Here is a 21,473-nt window from a genome sequence, read left to right on the forward strand (position 1 = left end):
CCTCCGTTTTTTTATTATACCTGCTACTTTCATGTTACCCTCCGCCTATCTTGTCTGTGATCAATGAGATGTCCTGTGTTTGTCCTTGGCCTCCGATGTTATCAGACTTGGTCACACGTATACCTAAAAAGTCATTTGAAGCACGTAAGCCACAGCCATTACAACGCGTGTCCGTCACCAGAAAGCCATTATTATGTTTATGCCTTTATCATGGGTGTTGAATGTATATGGCTAACGACATACTCGTGCTCCCATCATTATCATCGCATGTTGTTCACCCGCTCAGTGCTTTGGGCACCACTAACTCAGTGACCAAAGAGGCCGCACATGTAGTAGTGGGCCCCCTTGTTTGGTAGTTTGGGAACAACTCTAAAATGGCGTAGAACATGTGCACTCAGTCTTTTTTATACATAGGGTCACGTGTGTAGTGACGGATGTGCTTGATAGGTGTGGTGTGGTTGTATACCAGCCATGAGAGAATGTGTGTCAATTTGATAACTAGACCTGCAACTAAGAAATCACTACAATGGAAATCTGGGCTTTGTACTGTTGTTGTGTTTTTCTGGTAGCGTAAGCACAGTAGGCTGTACTAACGTATTCAGTCTCGATTAATTTACCACCTCCCCCAGGGGCTTTTAAATGTTGGGAGAGAGGTCAATAATTGTGTTTACTTTTCTTCCTAAGTGTGCAGTAGTATATCGTTTTATAAAATGTATAAGTCTTCAAACTATCTTTACTCTTACGACGTACGTGCAATATTTCCGTAATTGATTTTAAAAGTAATATACGCTTTTTTAAAGTTTTAAAAAACTATTTTCATGATTATCCCAGATAATGTCTTCTCTTAATTTGTACAGTAAAGATATAAATATATGTTTTTGAACAATTTGAATCTTTCGGCGAGTACGTGTACGGGGCGCCGTATATGAGTCACGTGGGATATATATATATATTTTTTTAACGCAGGGGCGGTGTTTTGGGAGAAAAAGAAAAAAAACCACGAAGCCCGCTTTATTTTTAATTAGCCTCCAGGGGGGCCAAATCTATGGGGCAATTTTTTTTCATAATGTGGGGCCTAGAGGGTCTCCCCTGCGCGGGGATCTCTACCCCCCGGGTTTTTAACTATATGTATGTTGGGGGCTCATAGCCCCCCGGAGTTCTGGGGACCGGCTTCTCCTCCACTCAATCCCCCCCACCCCGGGGTCTCTTTTTATGAAAATAAACTGTACAAAGGGGTTGCAAATGTGATATTTGGGTTTCGTTTCTGTCTTATAGAGGATCCAAGGTAAATCTAACGTTTTTTTGTACAGACACTACCTTTCTGCCTGTTACCATAGTAACAGTTCATGGATCACTTGCGTGAGTACAGAGGTTAGAAGTTCATCACAATATGTTGCCAATTGAAATAGTTACTGTGCTGAAGATTTATATTTATTGTATCATAGGAACCGTTAGTCGTAGAAGAAGTCAGTGGAAAAGTTTTATTAAGTATTTCTTCCTGTTCTGGGAATATTAGGGTAACGTGCTCCAAGCAGGACTTTACGAAGTTTAATGTTCATTGGCTGTAAAGTATTACAAGTAGAAGGCTTAGCAGTCATTCCTTGCTCGTCTTTGGAACAACATGGACATTTTATTGGCTAAAATGTTCTGAACACAAGTTTGCTCCTTATTGGGTGGGAACGGTTCACTGTTGTCAGTGATATTGTAATGCATTATCCATAGGAGTATAGGGAAAGAAAGTAGTAGAGGGCAGGTTAGGAACATTGTTAACTGTGTACAGTGCCCATAAGGTGGTGGAGGGGAATTATGAGGTAAACAATTTTTTATATATGTTTCAAGGGCCATTTATATAATTGTCGTGTGGTGTATAAATCACGGCGGAAAAATGACAGTGTCTTGCGCTGTTTTCTTTTATCAAGTTTGTAGGTGACATACTTCTTAGTAGTACTATTTACTTATAATGTGGTGTTTACTTTCCTGATGGGGAGGTGTGGTTGCGCTGCAAAAAACTTCAGTCTTGGTTTGAAACAGTTTTTACTAAGCAAATAGAAATAAACTTTCTTCAGAAACTGTCGCAGTATATATGAAAGGGGTGACAATTAAAAATGGAATTTCATAAAATATCAGTTAAGCGTGGCTGTATACTTCTTTTTTGTGCTACAGTTTGTAAAAGTGTTGCCCCACATTCTTGTTGATGTAAGAGGGCATCAGTTACTTTTAGATAAAGTAGAATAGGAGTGCTACAACAAACACTCCTGCACTACATTATCTCAGATTAAGATAACAAGAGAACAGTAAAATATAAATTGTTTCATATTACATAGAAATGCATGCATTATTATTTTTAAAATTTGTATTCTGTACAATTCAGAAACGTGCTGCGTAGTGTTTACAATTTGCAGACTGTTCCGCTAATAAATCACAAACTCACCAAAGAATATATAGAATGTTACTCTTATAATATATAGTACAGGTCCTATATATTCTTTAGGGAGAAGGTGAATAGGAATCACAAATAAGAATAGAAATTAGAAAATAACATTCAGAAATGTAGGGTTTATTAAATATTTAAAGTAACAAAGTATGCATGATAGCTTTATTGTAATACATATAAAAATATCTGATCAAGTACTTATAAATATTTGATAATTATATAACAGATGGCACTGAAAAATCTCCCATTCTTCTTCTGTAGCAATAGGACAATCTATTATAATATACCGATTGATACCATTGTTACAGTAAAAAGAAAAGGAAAATAAAGTTATATATTTAACAGAACTTCCATAATGAAATAGTTTCAAGCGGTAATTATTTACTGAACTTCGAGGCAACGGGTCATAAACTCCTCTGAGATCATGACGATGAGAATAATAATATGTATATATTCTCACAGCATATGATCACAAGGGAAAAATAGACTGAAAGCCGCAAGCCGGTAACGTTGCTTACTTATCGTTACTGTTTGTGACGACGGATTGTGAATTCCGCTAGGATCACTAAGACTGTTAATGTTATAATACACATTTTAACAGTATGTGATCTCTAGGGGAAAACATAATAACATGTGCATCATTGTGACGTTGATTGTAAATGTTTAGGGTTTGCGTCGACGGGTTAGCAGCACCTCTCGACCGAAGTACAGTATCAATATTATAATATAAAAAGTCACTATATATAAGGTTAAAGGAGCCAGAAAAGGAGTAATATTTGTTATAATATATCTATTTCAAAGAACAAGCTGCTGACGTTACAGAGAAAAAGCTAAAAATGTGCAATAAAATGTTTTTCTACATATAAATGTTTAAATATTGACAAATAGTCACAATTTATAACTAAGTACTATGCCTATGCCATCTTGAAACAACTTACAACTCCGGAATATGTTTGTTGACGCAAAAAGAGAATCCAATGCTAGAGAACGGAACCTGCAACAGAGATTGGCGATTCAGAAATAACTCGGGAAAATTAAACTAATTGCACAGTAGGGGTGGTTTATATAGTTTTTTGTTGTTTGGTAGTCTATGGAAGGAAGATGTGATATTTACAATGTGATGGACGGAGTGTTTGAGCCAATCAAACACTCACCCCCAGTCAACTGATCTGGGTCTAATCCATCACCATTCTTTAGCTCACTCAGCCTCACCAGTTCAGACATGGCCACATGCAAATCAGTCTGACCCTGTGCCTCATGAGAACAGTCCAGCCCGAACTTTTCTCATGTGCTCACGTTTTAACTGTTTTTCGTCTGCACATGTTCGGAAAAGTTACAAACTGTGAAGCTGTAAAGGTTTCGATTTTGATAGTAACACATATAAGGTATTATTATCTACATACGTTGGAGAGTTTAAAAAGTGTTACTCGGTAAAATGTGTTCTTTGCATTTTCATGATTAAAAGCATCTAAAATGAAGACGTATAAATCATTAGAAGAAAAAAAAAGGTTTAATATTTGTTATTTTTATGGTTCTTAATTTAAAAAAATGTCAGCATTTTTAAATCATAATCCCACCCTCCGAAAGGTGTGCTGGCGCTTGGGGCTTTGGGGAGGTTATTAAATAATAAATGCCCTTTTCTATGCACCTGTAGACTTGGATTTAAACTTTCAATTGCCTAGTCTGTATCTTTAAACTTCCTCCAAACATTTTGGTACTGCTATTTTAGTATTGTATTGAGCCATTCAGCAGTATGTGTTTATGTATACACTGTTCTAAAAGTGAAGCTGATGTACATTTTGCCAGACACTCTCCTTGCAGTATTGTAATAATTCAGCCAGTAACCATGTCATGAGTGATGTAGTATGTGATGTCATCAGCAGTGCATTGCAGGCGCTCGAGTTATAGTTAGCTGAACTAACTATAACGGGGGAATTTCAATGGTTTTGTATGAGTGAAATCTGCAGCTAAATATAACATGTGTGAATAACTTTGGCGCAGATTGAGGGATCTGCCTGTAATTTTCCTTAAATATGCCTCGCTGCGCTCCGCTTCTTCCCTGAAAGTTTTGGGGGGATTCATCAAGCGGGGGCCGAGAAAAACGGGGGTCCCAAAATGTGTTTTCCCCATGTTAATTCCTATAGGGACATTCTGACAAGGCTACAGCTCGAACGGCTGAACGGAATTATACCAGATTTGGCAAAATGGTAGGGACTGGTGTGCAGCAGTGCCTTTTGTATGTTTGGTGTAAATCCCTCCAGTAGCTCTTGAGAAAATTGAATTTGAAATTTTTCAAATGGCATTTTCTGTGGTACCTTTAGACACGGCTACAGCCCGAACGGCTGAACAGAATTACCCTAAACTTGGCAAAATGGTAGGGACAGGTATGCAGTAGTGCCTTTTCTATATTTGGTGAAAATCCCTCCAGTAGATTATATATCTATATGCGCTCACCGTATGTGCACCGTACGTGTATGGTACACGTACCGTACGCGTACGTGCGCGTACCCTTACGTGCGCGAGCGAGTTTCTGATTGGCTGGCAGTCGACTGTCAACATTACAAACTGTCCAAACCAGGAAGTGTTGGCCACCATCTTGTTTTTCAGGAGAACTGAGGCACAAGAGAGCCCAAAACAAGAGTGGAAAACACAAAAAGGTGGCAGGGTAGAGACTCCCCAACCCTCTAGCCCTTCTCAGGGGGTCCCAAAAGGACCCCCAAGGGCAAAAAAAAAAAAAAGCAAAAAAAAAATTGCGGGGTACGCACACCGTACGCGTAGGGTACACGCCCCGTGTGCGTACCCTGAGATTTATTTTAAAAAAGGGCTAGGGGGCCAGGGGGTCTCAACCCTGCCCCCTTTTCGCGTTTTCCACTCTTGTTTTGGGCCCTCTTGTGCCTCACTTCTCCTGAGAAACAAGATGGCTGCTCAGGTGGTCCCAGAAGGATAATAACATATATAAACATTATCAACTAATAGAATTAGCATTTACAAAACCTTTGAAATTTATTGAAAAAAATATAGGTTTCACGCCTGATATAGTTAGGAATTAGCATTTAAAAAACCTTGAAAATTCACTGAAAAAACCATAGATTTCAAGCCTTATTTAGTTAGGAATTAGCATTTAAAAAACCTTGCAAATTCACTTAAAAAACCATAGGTTTCAGGACTCATATAGTTAGGAATAAGCATTTAAAAAACCTTGCAAAATCACTCAAACAACCATAGGTTTCAGGCCTTATATAGTTAGGAATTAGCATTTAAAAAACCATTGAAATTGCTCCTATATAGTTAGTTGTACTAACTATATTTCGCGCACCCGCAATCCACTGCTGATGATGTCACATATTACATCATTCATGACATGGTCAGTGACATCACTGATGACATCACTGATGACATCTCATTTGACATCACTGATCACATCACTGATTATATCATTCATGTGATAATACGATGCACATCCTCACGCTCTAATATAACCTTTGATACACCCAGTGTTAAATACAGACTACCATTCTTGAAACCATTGACACACCAATACCAGTTACTACATACGCACTCACTGATTCCTAGGTCTACACACACATTCACTCATTCACCCATAGAATCACCCATACATACAATCACTCATCAATACAACACTATCATATGCACTCATACACCTATACAGACACTCACACACTGCCACTCATCCATACAGTTACCCTCACACCTAGTCAGTCATGCAAAGAATCAATCACACTTCCATTTCCTTAACTATACAGTTATACACACAACACCTTACTTATTCAAACATATACTAACACATACTTACTCTCTTATACAATCACTGATACAAGTACACAATGATCCCTACAGCCACTCACACATTCACTGTCTCTTATGTATAGTCATTTATATATACCAATAATCACATGCACTGTGTTTTACATATGTACTTACTTGGACATGTAGCACTGAGATATCCATTCACTCACCAACACACCCATGCACACAGTCAACCGCCCATATAGCTGTTTCCACATGCACTCTTGAACTCATACAGCTAGTGAATCATCTGCTCACACATCTATGCACAGAGTCACACACCTCCCAGCCACCCACACACACACTCAGTCTCCCATTCAAATACTTGGGCAACCAATCAATAACCCATATAGCCACTCATATAGCTACTGATCAACACATGCAGCAGCTTACACAATAACAGACATACTGATGCACACATTCATACAGTTTAGTCACTAACTTATGCATTTAGTAAAACACATTTAATCACTCACTCATACAGTCAATCACGCACCTACTAAATCCTTCATCCAGACACTTATACATCCACTCATTCTTCAATATGTAAAACATATTTAAACTTTACAGAAACACACAGTCACTGGATGATGTCATCAGTGATGTCATCAGTGATGTCAAATGAGATGTCATCAGTGATGTCATTTGAGATGTCATCAGTGATGTCACTGACCATGTCATGAATGATGTAATATGTGACATCATCAGCAGTGGATTGCGGGTGCGCGAAACATAGTTAGTACAACTAACTATATAGGAGCAATTTCAATAGTTTTTTAAATGCTAATTCCTAACTATATAAGGCCTGAAACCTATGGTTTTTTAAGTGAATATATATATATATATATATATATATATATATATATATATATATATATATATATATATATATATATATATATATATATATATATATATATATATATATATATATATATATATATATCCAACGCAAAGGTTAACCCCAAAAGAAGACGCTGCCAGTTAAATTCCATCACTCCATGTTTAGTTCGAAGCAACTGCATAAAGGGAAACGCCAGCCAACATTCATCCCATTATCTTCTGCCAGATTGGTTTCGGGAGTCTATCCCTTCTTCAATGGCATTCTGCTGCTTTTCGACAGTGATTCTCGAGTGCACTGATATTCTAAGGACCTGCCCCAGTGGGCGTGGCTGTACTCGCAGCCTGCTGGTACTTGTAGTGCCGCTAGGAGTTTAACTCCAGTGGCCCGTTTTACACTCACAGCAGAAATTAAAGTTATATTAAAACACCCATGTGGATTGATGAAATGTCCTGGTGTAAACACCTTAAGTCTCTCTCAGTTGTTTCAAAGAGATTAACTCATGTATGCACATGACACCTTCTGGCGTCAAGTCAGGTCCGCTCTCAAGCAGCGGGCCTGAAACCTATGGTTTTTTAAGTGAATATATATATATATATCCAACGCAAAGGTTAACCCCAAAGGAAGACGCTGCCAGTTAAATTCAATCACTCCATGTTTATTTCGAGGCAACTGCATGAAGAGAAACGCCAGCCAACAGTCAACCCGGTATCTTCTGCTAGACAGGTTTCAGGAGTCTATCCCTTCTTCAATGGCATTCTGCTACTTTTCAACAGTGATTCTCACGTGCACTGATATTCTAAGGACCTGCCTCAGTGGGCGTGGCGGTACTCGCAGCCTGCTGGTACTTGAAGTGCCGCTATGAGTTTAACTCCAGTGAGCCTGTCTTACACTCACAGCAGAAATTAAAATTATATTAAAACACCCATGTGGATTGATGAAATGTCCTGGTGTAAACATCTTAAGTCTCTCTCAGTTGTCTCAAGGAGATTAACTCTCGTATGCACATGACCCCTTCTGGCATCAAGTCGAGTCTGCTCTCAAGCAGCGGGCGTCTTCCGCGGCTGGGCTCAGCCGCTAATATCCAATGCAAAGGTTAACCCCAAAGGAAGACGCCGCCAGTTAAATTCCATCACTCCATGTTTATTTCGAGGCAACTGCATAAAGGGAAACGCCAGCCAACAGTCATCCCAGTATCTTCTGCCAGGCCGGTTTCGGGAGTCTATCCCTTCTTCAATGGCATTCTGCTGCTTTACAACAGTGATTCTCGCGTGCACTGATATTCTAAGGACCTGCCCCAGTGGGCGTGGCTGTTCTCGCAGCCTGCTGGTTCTTGTAGTGCCGCTGTGAGTTTAACTCCAGTGAGCCCGTCTTACACTCACAGTAGAAATTAAAGTTATATTAAAACACCCATGTGGATTGATGAAATGTCCTGGTGTAAACACCTTCAGTCTCTCTCAGTTATATATATATATTTCACACCACTGTATTTTTTAACAATTTTTACTTTTTGTTTCTTAAGATGAAACTTATTTTTTGGTCTGTTTTTAAATTGTCATGATTTTAAGTAATCGAACAATTAAATTACTAACTGCCAGTAGTTTGTACAAATTTATTGACCACTACCAGTGTCTTGAACTGATTTAGAAAATGTTCTGGCACTTTCCCCAATTTCGAGCCTTATTTTCCTACCGTTTTCATTGATATCACTGGGTCAAATGTCAATACTACTATATCATCGGCCTTTGCCAAAACTCAATGCTCACTGCTCCTGCCATGAAATCGCTTAGGCTCAATTAAAGCATTAGACTCTAACCTTATGATCAGCCGATCTATATAAAGGGATAAGAGTAAAGGGGAACAAGGACACCCCTGTTTTGCTCTGCTTATAATTCTGATAGGATCAGGCTGTTCCCTAATTATATGAAGCCTAGCAGTGGGGTTATGATAGACAGATTGAATGGCCTTGATATAGCCTTGCTCTATTCTATACCACTTCATCACTGCCCAAATATAGTTCCCCCCACAATGTCACATGTTGCTCTGCATTTAACAAGGCCAAGACCTAGGCTTTTTCATAGACTGCTGATGCATTAAAGAGTGCAATAAATCAATGGACATGATCTGTGGTTCCCCGCCCTCAGATGAAGCTGTGTTGCCAAGGAGAAACGAACTTGGTGATGACATTACACAGCCTTGTTGCTAAGACTTTGGAATATATCTTAAAATCGCTGTTAACTAATGTAATGGGTTTATATGACCCGGGTTGTTGCGGAGGCGTTCCTTTTTTTCAAAACACCACTATGTTAATCAGAGTCCAAGAGTCATCTATTTGTAGCCCTTTTTGTGCCTTAAAACATAAATCAATCAGATTATCACATAGTGCCGAATAAAACACTTAGTAAAATTCTATTGGTATTCCATTTGCCCCTACTATTTTACCAAAGGAGAATTCCTAAAGGGCCACGTACCGTTGTCCCTACTGACATGGGCATCTAAAGAAAACCCAAACCTCTGGAGTGTCTTTAGTTCCCGAAACTAATCCGAGGTATTCTGCTATCATGTTGTCGCCAGTTACCCCCTCTGCTCGATACAATACCTCATAAAAACTTGAAACACTTCACAAATTCACAAGGAATTAGTGACCAGGTGAATCCCTTAATGATGGTGATCTCTCCCTGTGTCATTTTCTGAAAAGTGCGTACCACAAGCACATGTCCAACCCACTCACAAAATTCATAGCACTCCTTTTTTGTGAGATAAATATTTTTCAGCCACTTTATTGGACTAAATGCTATTGGTGGTCGATCTAGTCAGGGAAAGAATCTGTTCAGTCACTCCTAAATCATCTCCTCTTTTGGCAGTAATTATAATTCTAGTCTCTGCTGCTGCTAATTTCCCATATAGTCTCTCAGTAACTTTGCTTGAGTCTTCTGACAGCAAAGGGTAAAGCTCAGAGTCTCTGCCATCCCCCTTGAAAGCATCTGAAACTGCCCCAGAATGAGCTCTACCCTCATTACGATCTAGAAATTCTGAATCCACCGATTTATATGGGCAATATATCCCTCATCCCTTAGTAAGCCTCCTTCAAATTTAGCAGGCTTGGGCTTACCCTGAACCAACCAATAAAATTCGGTATGTCAATGACCAGGGAGTTATGGTCGGACATGACTCTTGGGTACTTCTCAATTAATATCCTTTGAATCAGACTGATGGACGTAAAAAGATAGTTGAGGCAAACGTGTTTCCTGAGGGGGGGGGGGTTTGAAAAAAAGTATACCTGGAACTGGATGGATTATTTTTATAACAGATTTCCACCAGCCTGTGGTTTCTCTTGAGAGGATTTAGCACCGGAAGGACTCTAGGCTTACGCCTTGTATAGCAATGGTCTCCCATTTCAAGTGACTCATCAGGCTAGTTGATGTTCAGATCCCTACACTTTATGATTAATCGTCTGAATTACAGTCATAGAGAGAACAGAGTGCAATTGAGCTCCTTATGAATAGGCATTCAGCGATCACCTATCTGCCTAACATGTCAGAAGAGGGTTGTCTAACCCTGTAGTTATTTTGCCAAATTAGAGCAGTCACCCTCCGAGGGTTTGTGCTTTGTGTTGTGCTTACTCCTAGCATAAACCCTAGCTTTTCAAGAAACTTTTTCCTCAAGCTCTCAATGTGCATTTCTTACAGACGCACAATATCCGCTCTAAAAACGTGAAGATCTTCTGTGAAATGTCGTCTTTGAGCATTATCATTCAACTCACAAACGTTAACAAAGGCAATGGGTATCTCAGTAGTACCGGTCATGTAAGGGACCTAGATTGTCTAGCAGCTTCTTTCAGTTTCCTTTACTATCCCTCCAAACTGGACCACCCTGCAGACAAAAAAATACCAAATGGACTCATTCACCTTTACTTCCTCCTCTTCTGGAGTACACCCCACCACCATAGGAACTAAACTCCCCAGCCCTTGTCCCTCGCTCCTCTCTATCCCTATTCCACAACCTATACAGTGAGTCAATCAGACCACTGCTGGTTTAAATAATGGCTCCTGTGCTACCCCTCTTCCCAAACTCTAAGCCACCAATACCCACACTTTTTTATACAAACAAATGGAAACCATGGGACAGAAAGAAAAAGAAAAAGGCACTTGTAACTTGCCTTCCCCATATCCCATAACTGTGTATCAGTCTCTTATTGGAATACCAATATATAAACTAGGAGCTGGGAAAACAGACAGCACCCCAGATACTGTTTCATACATACATATAAGGCAGAGAGAAATAACACTGCAGAGCAATTACAGATCAGGTCCCATCTGTCAGTTTGCCAATTTACTCATTGGCCATGATCGCTGAAGTTAATACCAGGGTTCTTTTGTTGAAGACAATCTTATGGTGAGCAGGCTTCAACAAATATGCTTATGCCCCAATTGTCTGACACAGTTTGATAAGCTGACTCAGCCTCCACTGTCAAGTGACAGAGTTCCGGGTGCAAAAAAAGTGACTATCAAAATTAAGCTTGGCATCAGGCTGGGCCAAGACATTCAACTTGTATGTTTTTTAACTCCTTCGGCATTATGAGAAATCAATTATCTCTGGATTTACATCTCCAAATTCCAGGAGATCATTTTAGGGAAAGCCCTTTTAATAGGTTAACCATAAACGCCCTGGACCTTATTTATGAAGGACTTGCGCCACTTTTACGTGACTTTTAAAATGGGAAAAAGTCACGCACCGGTGGCGCAAGGCCTTCATAAATAAGGCCCCCTGAATTTATTGCCTTCAGCCCCTTCTTTGATGCCAACACATCACAAATTATTGCATCTCTGTCTTTTCTTATAGTGCAATGTCTTTACTTTGAGTGCTCTGAGCATCTGATTATGCTTTTGTCACCCCACATCTGACTTTAATTCTGCAGTCTGGTTTTCAACCAAGGCAATCCTCTCTATGATTTCAACACAAGCTATAACCTAGCCTTATAGCCATCAGAGCGAATCTTTTCCTGATGTTGTGTGATGAAAGTATATATTAACTTTGGGAGGGTTCCATTGTAATGTCTACAGTAACCAGAGAGTCCCTACCCCCCAAGACAGTCTGCCTTTGGCCCAGTATTACCGTATATACCTGCTGTGTTGCGGAGTAATCCCATTCTACTGTAGAGACCGACCCATTCTTTTTGGTCATTTAATGAATTTTGGGATTGGCTTTGATATTCCTATGTTGCCTCGCTCACCTAATACCAAGCCTGTCTGACAAGCTGCTTTGACTAGTACCAGAGATTGATGATCACCTTTCTGCTTCTGTCTCCCCTGGGATTGTGATATCAGAGCCATCAGTAAGTGAAAATAATTTATCTCCCAGGTCCAGAGATCCAGGGAATTATCAAATTGGGTTTCTGTGGCCCGGCCCCCTCTACAAGAGCCCTGACATCTTTTTCATTAGATTTATCTGCAGTTAGGTCTGTGTTTGCCTCCTTTCCACCACTCAGTCCTAGCACATTAGGCGGAGGGAGCTCCTTCCTCCAAGAAGACAGCATTGTCAGTTTTTTGGGCTCTCTTGTTACAATCGGACTTGCCCATTCCACAAACTCAGCATTAAAATCAATACCTGTTGCATATCAATTAAAGGTTGCAAAGATCCAATAGGTAGGGGCAGCACTACTGAGCACCTATGTTGATCTGCACCCCAGCATTGATTCCCCTAATCTGCGTATCCTCCTTGGTGTCTTTTATTAAAACAGGGCTCCCCCCATCATGGCACCCCTGAACCTGTCACTGACCTGGTAATTGGCTTTCACTGCCAGTCCACCACACTGCCACATAGCTCTATTCTCCTAAGCTGAGCCAGCCCCTTCTAACGTGATGATGACCCTCGATTCGGTGAAGGCAGCCATTCAACTCTAAATCCACTGTGAGACTTCCATTCTGAGCTGACCTGCAGTGACCGTTTCTTTGCCACAGCTCATCTCTGAGGATGGTCCACACTGGGCTGAAACAGCACCATTGCTGAAGAAGAGAAGAGCTCTGTAACGGGGAGTAAGGCCCATATATCAGCGTGCCGCTGCTTATGCTAATCCGCTCTGCTGCAGAGTGTATCTAGGCTCTTTTAGTGTTTCTGAGCCTGGTTATCATTCCCCCTCCATTTGCACAGTCACTCCGATCTAGCTTGGAAGGGCTTGGGCCAGATGGAAGCTGTGCTGCCACTGCCATCTCAAGAATTTAGTCCTGAGTCGACCTTACAGATATAAGTGCCATTTTATGCTCTGGGAACGCTTGAGCAGTGAACCACCCAGGTCTCGTCGAACTAAGGTGCACTCTGGGCTCATTGGACTGCGGCTCTCTCACAGTGTGGTTGACCGCTTGGGCTTCTGACTCCATAGGCCCAGCCTCCAACTTCCCTAGGTATGACATTGGTAAGAAGTATACAACCTTAAATCAGAATATTTGGTAGAGCAGAAAAGCATGTGTCTTGGCATTGAAATTGCAATATATCAAGTCCTGCAATCTGTCCCCCAATTTTGTACACATCGTCAGCCAGTCACATTACTACTCTGCATTACACCAACAGAAGCACAATTGCAGCGTATTTCAGATTGATATTCACCAGTTCCTTACTGTAACCATTGAGAACTCAGGGGCAGATTTATGAAGGGAGATGCATCACGCTTGTACCACATAAAAATTGGTACAAGTGCGAAGCAAGTTCAAAATGCCATTTATGAAGCCACATAGGACTACCTTGCGTCAATTTGAAGTAACGGAACACAGCTCAAACCACTTCATTGCATAATGCGTAGGCATTCCATGGGCATTAGTTAGTGTTCCCATGCAACTCCCGTGCTTTTTATGCATTCCAATATTTATCAAAAGTGTTAGACTTGGGAATGCGCCAAACAGATATGGCTTCCCAGTGGAAGCGTAATGAGAAGGAATATCTTCATTTTGTCTCATCATTTACTCTTTCTATGTACAAAAAAAGAGTAATATGACTCCCAGGAATGTTTTTGTGGCGGAAGGTAACAATAATGCATGCAACACAGGCACAAGAGTGCCTGCATTAGCGATAGGCAGCCAAAACGGCACCATCGTAGGGACCAATGCAAGAATGTGCCATATTCTTTTAAATACGGTGCATTCCTCATTCTTCCCTGTAACGCAGCACCGCGCAGTAGGGTGACTTGCTGCACTGCGTTGCATTGCTTAAGCAATGAATATGTACCTAACTGTGGAGATTGAGCCACTTCCTTATCCACTGAATCACACATTTTAAAAAAACATCTCAAATAAGTAAGCCAGCAACAAAGGAAGCATTCATGTCAGTTGAATTAAATCCCTGTCTGGATATCCACAGTCAATTTACCTCATATCTACATCTAACCCAAAGGATTTAAGTATAGCTGGTGTGTTGTACTGTCTATGCAAGAATTGAAAATGTAGGGTCAGATTTACAAGAAACTAACGCAGTGCGGTGCCGCCAGTCATTTTTCTGTGCTGTGTTAGTTTCGAAGCACAGGGATGCAACATATTTACAACAATATGCCGCATGTCTGTGCTTCCTACCGATGCTAGTGCACAAACTGCCCTTAGGGTGGAGCAGCATTCTGACTAATTTACGATTGCTTGTAAATCTGGAAATGCATCAGTGGATTTGGGTGTTGCGTGGGAACACCTACAGCAACACCCATGTCACGCCCCTAATACACAATGGGTTGCGTGAAAAGGGGCGATATTTGCAAGCACTGGTAAAGTCATGCAGGGTGGCTTTACGTGTGCTTGTAAATATCATGCAGCAGGACGCACTAGCTGTGCAAGGGGCTTGTAAATCTGCACCATAGAGTTTTTTGCCATTATACAGGATTTTTTTATTTTGCGCACAGCAATTTTAACACATTTTTTCTTATATGATCTCTACCAGCTATGTTTACAGCCAGAACCTGGAATTATTGTTTTCAGGATTTCCTAAGAGAAGCATATGATAAGCTGTATGGGCTAGTGATTAGTTGCATGAGCACTATGAAATCTGAAATGTCTAACAAGTGGACAGGAATACTGATTATATTTGACCCTGGAGTCTAAAATATAGAAAATAATCAGGGGGGATATGAGTGGGTGTCATCGAGTGTTTTGAATTCTGAGTGATATAAATGTGTTCTCTCTGTACAAAATTCTTATGTGAGTAAGGCCCGAGGTTGGATGTTGGCATTCAGACTTGGACTGCGATGGAAGACTATGGTGCTCGGTCAACCTTAGCTTGGACTAATGCAATATTCCCAAACCAACCACCCTGGACAACCAATGTCAGGCCCAGTTGAACCAAGCCAGCAAACCCATGCATGTTGTAGGCCTTGGGATAACGTCTACCAATACCATAGCCAAGAGGCATAGAACCTCCATTTCTTTCTCAATTACGAAGTGCGGTGAAGTGACACAGGACAAAACCAATAATAATCAAACTGTGCTTACTTGACATAGTAATAAACGTCTACATCTGGTTCTGGAAAAATTCACAGCTTGTTGGCAGTGTCAACACTTCCCACAGTGAACTTAGCTGTTTCCCCGTCCACAATAGCTTGGTTACCAGTGCGTGGGTCAACAGTGTGTGGGTCAACAGCTTGCGGAGAAAAACCTTGGACAAAGGTTTAGGTATGTTAAGAAAGAGAAATAAATTTTGTGGGAATCCTTGGAAAGAGTGCAATCCAGCCTGACATTATTAATGGAGAGAAGTGTTGTCCTAAGAAACAGACTAATGCCTCAATCGCAATGTCAAATAATAATGGCAACATGAAGCTAGGTGTCCCCAAAATTATAATAAACTGCTTTGAAAGCTGGTCATTCACCCTCAGCTGAGCCCTAGGATCAGAATATAGCAGTGTAATCATCCCACAATGCTCTCGGCCATATAGTGTTTTCATAGCACCGAGAATACGAAGCTCTATTTCAGGGAATTGAGTGTTTTTTAAAAATTTTAAATCCGAACCACTGCACTGAGAACTGGTTGAGTGCAGTAGGGCAAACAGAGTGTATAGGATATGAGCCATTGATTAATCTGGCACAAAATTGAGCTGGCAAGTTCAATCCAGACATCAACGAAAGGAGTCTGGCAACTACTTTCATGGGTATCCTAATATCGCAATTAATAAAATCTTATCCTATAGGTGCATTTTGTAACCCGCTTTCAGGTTTTAAGGAGATTGATAATGACAGCCTTGAAGTAAAGACAATGATAGTGTGCCTATTTCCCACATCTCTTCAAACATTGCCAGTAGTTGGTGCACTAATCACCCTCCATATTTCATATAAAAGCCCATCACCACCCAATGTCATCGAGTGGGATAGGGACTTGATTTTCTCTATTATTTAGTTGGCTTTGATAGGTCACACCAGGATTTCCCTCTCTACAGCCACCAGTCAAGCCAATGTAATCCTATCAAATAACCTCATCAAAATTGCCCCTGGCCTGGCACACATACAAGTCCTTATGATACCTCAAAATCAACTCAAGGACATCTGTGAAGGCCTTTTGAATATCTGCTTCCTGTCTTTAGTCTCATTGACATCACCAGATGATCACTGTAAGTGAGTCATTTCATTTCATTTTATAAGTCTTTATTTCAATTGTTGAAATCATAAAAGACAACAGGTTAAAAAAGAAATATCAAGATTTTTTAATTTTTTTTTAAAAACCAACAAGGTAACATGATATACAATTAAATTCAAGACACAGAACTGGTGTAAACTTCAGAGCAATGAGGCAGATCCTAATCGATCCCACCTTTACTTTAAAAAAAATAATTTAAGTCTGTTTTTTAAAAACAAGTTATACAAAGAGTGGGTAGACAGTGTTCTATATACAATACATGTCCCTATACAGGTTTTAGGTGGCAGATAATAAAAATACTCAGTTAAAACGTAATTTGCGAGCTCGGATGATCCACATCCAATGGAGAAATTTTGCTACAGCAGTAACCACGGGTTGAGTGCTATTTGTTTTAAGAATCCTGAGTGCCTCAACCCCTGTATTGAGTCCCAACTGCAAGCAAATGGGTTTTTAGCCACATTTGCCTTGGGGCTGTGTATTCAGGACAGATAAATAAAATATGCCCAATACTTTCTCGTTGGGTATGGCAAAAAGGGCAGCTAAGGTCATTGCCATTTCTCCATTTGGCAGTAAAGGAATTAATTGGTAATGTACCCACCCTGAATTGGTGGAATCGCTTCCTATCCTCAGGTACAGTAATACAATCCCAATATTCCTCTAAAGCTGTCGAGTTTTTAAGTTCCAGAAAGTCCGCGGTCAAAGACGGATCAACACAGCTGCCAAATCTTTTCAAGGAAACCATACTCCAATAAAGTTCTCTAAATGTTTTCTTAGGTGGGAAGGTATGGGCTGTTGGATCTTCCCACAAGCTGGCTAGGCCCATTGCAATGTAGGTTGCCTTTGCCTCCCTCATATAGGGGATTTGATGTGCTCTGTCCGCGTCTCTAACTTCGAGAAATGCCCGAGCATACTGGGAGACATCTGGCATGAACCACAATCTCCTCCAGTATGCCACTGGTCTTTAGCGGGCCATGTCCTCCCAGCATTGGGAACCCAAGTCATAAAAAAGAGGGGTCAGAGGGGTAGATACGGTAAAGACCTGTGATACCTCGTAAAAATGTATTTTGTGCCCTAGTTAGGGGTTCAAGATTACTATAACTCCATAATTCCGCCCCGTAAAGAACTGCAGCTCCAATCTTAGCATCGTAAATTTTCAATGCAGTGGTAATTGGTCTGGTGTGTGAGAGAAGTAGCTCTTTTGTTAAAGCTCCAGCTAGCTGCACATGCTTAGTTACCAGCTGGGTTGTGTGGGATTTCCAGGGTTATGCCCAAATATGAGAAAACCTGGGTCTGTTCCAGTTGTGCCCCGTTCATGACCACCTTCCCTCTTACGTATTTGGACTTGTGGAGGACCATGAACTTGGTCTTACTCACATTTATTAAAAGTCCATGGTCATTGCAGAAGACCTCAAACACATCTATAGCTTTTTGTAAGCCCATTGAGTTTTTGAAATCAACAGGGTGTCGTCCGAAAACATCAGCAGGGGGATCAACCTACCATCCAGTTTAGGGGCATCAGTAGGCTGGTGCTCGTAGTAGGAGATCACCCTGTTGATGTATAATGAAAAGAGGGTCGGGGCAGGTACGCACCCTTGGCGAACACCTCTGGCAATCCTGAACTTGTCAGTTAGTTCCATCTAACTTGGGCAAAATTGTCCTTATGCAATATTTTTAAAAAGGACAAAATATTTAGTGGCATACCCTGCTCTTCAAAAACGTCCCACATATTAGCACGCGGCACCAAGTCAAACGCTGATTTGAGGTCGACAAATGCCACGTAGATCGTGCCCCCCCCCTAACACAACTACCCGCCAATAAATTAAAACAAATCTAAAAACCTGGGGGCAGATTTATGAAGGACTTGCGCCGCCGGTGCGTCACTTTTTCCCATGTTAAAAATGACGCACCGGCGGCGCAAGGCCTTCATAAATCTGCCCCCTGATCTATAGTGCTGTATGGCTTCGGTATCCTGCCTGGAGAGGTGAAAGAACTTCTTCCTCCTCAATCCATCCTTGGATTCTCTTGCTACCACCTTCTGAATACAGTCTATAAGACTTATGAGCCTATAATTCCATGGATCTGAGCGCTCCCCCTTTTTGTACATCGGAATGATCTCAGTGCCCTTCCCACTGTAAGTGAGTCAAAACATCTACACCAGCATCCTATCTGGTTTATTGCCCTCTCGTGCTGCCTGGTGTAGTATACTTATTCATGCCAAATGCTGAATTGATACAGTTTCTCATGTATACAAAGGGCCACTGCAATTATGCAATTGTGGGGCTGCAGTGTTTCTCACATAATTAGAAGATGTGCCATATTTGCCACATAATCCATCATCTGCTGCATAATCTTCAGATTTAAACCAAAAAAAATTCTGGCTCAAATGGTCCAAAAGTTACTAAAAATGCAGCAAAACATGGGGTCGGTTCTGCACCCGTTTTGATCATATTTCCCTAGGTGCAAATCTGGTTCCCTGCTAGATGTGGTCCACCATCGATTGTACTGCAATATTTATGTTTTTAAAATCTGATGCTGGGTTTCATCTGTGTCATATCCACCTATCACTCCCACCCTTCACACTGAAACCACAACTCTGCAGTGATACCCCTTCTCTTAATCCACCCAACATATGTAGAAACTGAAGAACCTCAAGACCTGTCATAGTCAACCTCAAGGAAGACACTTGATGCATACATGCCATGCTATAGACAACCAGATTCAGCCACTTGCGTCCGCTCCCTGATCCCAGGTCCACCATCATCAACCATCCAGCATTAATGCTGTCTATACTAACAGATAGCTCTGGTAGGATTTGTGCGCAAAAAACTTAAGTTCAGAGCAGAATTTCAATCAAACGTACAGTATTTCCAGCCTCCTGGTGTCAAAATGTACCAATCAATGTCCCGAAGAAGGCTCTTCATACTTGATGCAATCTAACAGAGAGGATGACCCACACATGCCCATCCACTGACGGTAACTGCATTCTGGCTCCACTCTCATTCCACTGCTAGTTTGCATCTCCTACAAGCCTTGACAATTGTTTTACACTAAAGAATCAGGTCCATGCAGTGTATCTAAAAAGCATGTTTTTAAAGTTTGTATTCCCACTTCAATCAAATTAAATGTGCACAATAAAAAACTTAACAAGCTCACACTTTCATTAGTGCTACTGAAGACCTCCCAAAGTAGAAACACTTAAATGCCTCTGGTTTTCACGTTGTGCTCCACTTACATTTAACACTTAACAATTACTCTCTCCGTTTCTACAAACAATCACCGGGAAGCGGGAGGGGAGGAGGGCATGGAGGGGTCAGGGGGTCTGGGAAAAGTGAGGAAAAATAATAAATGAGGAACACACGCATTGTTCGTACTCTCGTTAAATATTACACTGCTTACCTATCTGTTTTCCTCTTCAGGCTGTGATTCCAAACCTCAGTATCTGGAGTCTGGCTCAGTCAGTGCTTCCTCTGTTGACACTGACTGTTCTGCACTGATGCTTTGCCGACAGCCCTAAGAGTCTGTGGATCTTGTAGTTGGTTGGATCGCACACTCTCTTCCAGTAATCCTAAGGAGCTGTAACTAGTAAGCACGCCCCGCGGTGTCTCTCACTAACAGGTCAGACGAGTCGGAACAAAAAGCCATTTCTAATTCAGCGAGCAGACACTGTGTCTGCTGCATACCTTTTAAACATGCTTGCTAAGTTCTACAAATAGAGCTTAAACTGCTGATTAGCCATTGGATGGCACTCCCAAATTCAGAGGAACTGAGGTTCAAGGAAACATAAACTTGACAAGTTAGTGATTTACAGTGGAATCAATACAAACGTATGTAAGGTTGATAAAGGGGTGCTAAAATAGTTACTGCAGTTTATGAGAATTTCAGAAGATCTCTTTATAATAGCATAACATGTAGGTCATGTTGCATTACCGAGTGGAGTTGTTTAGCAGTTCGAATCATGCCAGAGGTTAGTAAGGATAGGGGTGTAAAGGGTTCAACAATCAGAGACATAATGCCATATGTACAAAACTCAGGATGTGCAATTTCCAAATAATGAATACGTACAAATCACTATTAGGGAATCGCAAAATAATATGGACATAACCATGGATTCCACTAATAATGATTCCTACGAATTTGCAGAATACAGTCTTAATACAGGGACATCTTAAGGATTTCTGGGGGCCTGAGCAAGATATATTTTGAGCCCCCCTCTTTGGAGCAACCTTGACTTTTTACCACTTTAGGGTCATTCAAGCTCTTTTTTTAGGGTAAACAATATTGAAATACATGGTAAACCTTCAGAAACAGGGCTGTAGAAAAATAGATAAAAGCTCAATCTGCCTGGTGTCCTCCAGCTCATTGGAACCAAAAGAAAGCCTGAACAAGAGCTGATAAAGCCTTTTCTTTCTGAGTTTGGATCCAGATTTCTACACTCGCAACAACAGCCTTTTATATGAAATTCAGTGCCTAACTTGCTTAAAACTCCCATTGTAGGAAAAACACTCCAAGGGTAATTTGTTAGATGTTTATTGAAATAGGGCATAATGTACAGTAAGACATTTGGAGAAAGCTCTTGAAATTGTGACTTTAATCGGTGACTATTTGTAATCACAAATATATTCTCCTTTAGGACTGATGTTCTTATGGTTGCAGTCAAAATCAAAGAGCAGCTCATGAGGAATTTTACCATTTCATTGGTAAATATCTAATCTTTTCTCTTAAATTCTCTTCCCCTGCCTTGTGCATCTCCTCTTCAATATATTTTGGCATGTAAGAGAAATGTGGCCAGCCACG

The 21,473-nt window shown here is 40.8% G+C and overlaps 1 protein-coding gene across 1 annotated transcript in view; it reads right to left on the minus strand.

The window, feature by feature from the left end:
* Nucleotides 1-20,348, minus strand: part of LOC147701762 (sulfotransferase 2B1-like) — a 251,611-nt gene extending 231,263 nt beyond the window's left edge. Inside the window, exon 1 of the mRNA XM_086930380.1 lies at nt 20,076-20,348. The gene's annotated coding sequence lies outside the window, so the exon portion shown is untranslated. The remainder of the gene's footprint in view (nt 1-20,075) is intronic.
* Between the last annotated feature and the right edge of the window lie 1,125 nt (nt 20,349-21,473).

The sequence above is a fragment of the Lissotriton vulgaris genome, chromosome 7 (assembly GCF_964263255.1).
Source record: "Lissotriton vulgaris chromosome 7, aLisVul1.2, whole genome shotgun sequence".
In the NCBI taxonomy this organism is placed as follows: Eukaryota; Metazoa; Chordata; class Amphibia; order Caudata; family Salamandridae; genus Lissotriton; species Lissotriton vulgaris.